Source organism: Bos grunniens, chromosome 2, assembly GCF_055505025.1.
Source record: "Bos grunniens cultivar Pamir isolate PY7600 chromosome 2, Bosgru_T2T1.0, whole genome shotgun sequence".
Classification (NCBI taxonomy): domain Eukaryota; kingdom Metazoa; phylum Chordata; class Mammalia; order Artiodactyla; family Bovidae; genus Bos; species Bos grunniens.
The window spans coordinates 115880213-115882285 of NC_141166.1; the positions used below are offsets into that span (position 1 = coordinate 115880213).

The 2073-nt window shown below is 40.7% G+C and overlaps 1 pseudogene across 1 annotated transcript; it reads left to right on the top strand.

Annotated features, from left to right (window-relative positions):
- The first annotated feature begins 245 nt into the window (after positions 1-245).
- Positions 246-1812, top strand: LOC147378592 (high mobility group protein B3 pseudogene; annotated as a pseudogene). Its single transcript, XR_015147964.1, has one exon. The product of XR_015147964.1 is annotated as a high mobility group protein B3 pseudogene (transcript).
- The last annotated feature ends 261 nt before the right edge of the window (positions 1813-2073 follow it).

The following is a 2073-nucleotide window of genomic DNA, read 5'->3' on the forward strand; positions in this document are numbered from 1 at the left end:
TTATCACTGACACCTACTAGGAAATAGCATGAATTCCACATATTTCTTTCTGTTTTCAATTTTCTTTTGGCTTCTTAAGATCATTTGGATTCTCTATCCTTAACAATTTAAGTTAAAATCTAATAGAATCATGAAATCAGAATTTCCAGTTCATCTTATAATAAAATTAATAGTTTAATAGGCTCAATTTTGCCAATAATGCAAACAAATGTTTTAAAATTAAGTATAAGAATTCAGGAACAGGCGGCTCTCGTGGAGGCAGCTAGCGCGAGGCTGTGGAGCGCTGAGCCGCGCGTCGTGCCCTGCGCTGCCCAGACTAGCGAACAATACAGTCAAGATGGCTAAAGGTGATCCCAAGAAACCAAAGGGCAAGATGTCTGCTTATTCCTTCTTTGTGCAGACGTGCAGAGAGGAACATAAGAAGAAAAACCCAGAGGTCCCTGTCAATTTTGCTGAATTTTCCAAGAAATGCTCTGAGAGGTGGAAGACCATGTCCGGGAAAGAGAAGTCGAAGTTCGATGAAATGGCAAAGGCGGATAAAGTGCGCTATGATCGGGAAATGAAGGATTATGGACCAGCTAAGGGAGGCAAGAAGAAGGACCCTAATGCCCCCAAGAGACCACCGTCTGGATTTTTCCTATTCTGCTCGGAATTCCGCCCGAAGATCAAGTCTGCTAACCCTGGTATCTCTATTGGAGATGTGGCAAAGAAGCTGGGCGAGATGTGGAATAACTTAAGTGATAGTGAGAAGCAGCCATATATCAACAAGGCTGCGAAGCTGAAGGAGAAGTATGAGAAGGATGTCGCAGACTATAAGTCTAAAGGGAAGTTTGATGGCGCCAAGGGTGCTGCTAAAGTTGCCCGGAAAAAGGTGGAAGAGGAAGACGAAGAGGATGAGGAGGAGGGGGAGGAAGAGGATGAATAAAAAAAAAAAAACTGTTGATCTGTCTCCTTGTGAATACCTTAGAGTAGGGAGCGCCTTGATTGACACACCTCTCACCCAAGATGTGTCTGTTGCCCTTATTAGGTTTAATTACCCAATTGGATCATGATCATATCTTAGTCTCTGAAAGTGCTCTAGCAATTGTCAGTGGTTTACGTTAAGTGGCCATGGGTGTCTGGAGCACCTGGAAACTGTATCAAAGTTGTACACATTTCCAAACATTTTTAAAATAAAAAGGCTCTCGTGTTCTCCTCACTCTGTGCACTTTGCTGTTGGTGTGACAAGGCATTTAAAGACGTTTCTGGCTTTTTTTTTTTTTAATTTGTAAGGTGGTGTGTTAATTCTATGGTCATTGGCTAGAAATCCCGAGTTTTCAACTGTACATATCTATAGTTTGTAAAAAGAACAAAGCAACCAAGACACACTCTTGATGCTCCTTGCTTGGTGTGGAGGCTGTGGGGGCAATGCCTTCCAGAGGGGCTGTAGCTCAGGGCGTGCACTGTGGGGCTGGACCTGTGGACACTGCAGTGGGCATCCATTTAGCTTCAGGTTGTCTTGTTTTTGTATATAGCGACATAGCATCCCACTGCCATTCTTAGCTGTGGAGGGAGGGGGGGGAGGTCAGCAGGCATGAGAAGTGTTTTGGATCCTTTTTAGTTGAAGTGCGGTAGTTTTAAACTGTTTTGTTTTTTTTTAAAACAAACTGTAGAACTGTTCATTGTCAGCAAAGCCAAGAGCCACTACACCAGTGAAAGTTCAAGAATCTTGTGTACTAAATACGATCTGCAATGTTCTGTTATTTTTTTTGTATGTTTAGAATGTTGAAATGTTTTTGAAGTTAAATAAACAGTATTACATTAAAAAAAAAAGAATTCAGGAAATAAAAGGACTCTTTCCTGGTTACTAGACACAGAGCTATATTTAAAAATATATTAAACTGATATTTTTAAAGTCAGAACTGATTACATATGGTCTACACATAAGCAAAAAGTTACATTTGTTTGACTAAATAATTTTCTTAGGCAACTATAAGAATAAAACTTCCAAGGCTTCTTTGTTTTCAGGCAAACCAACATGTTGGATACACAAAAGTGCTAAGTGACTGGGGAGGAAGGTGTATTAAGAGATTG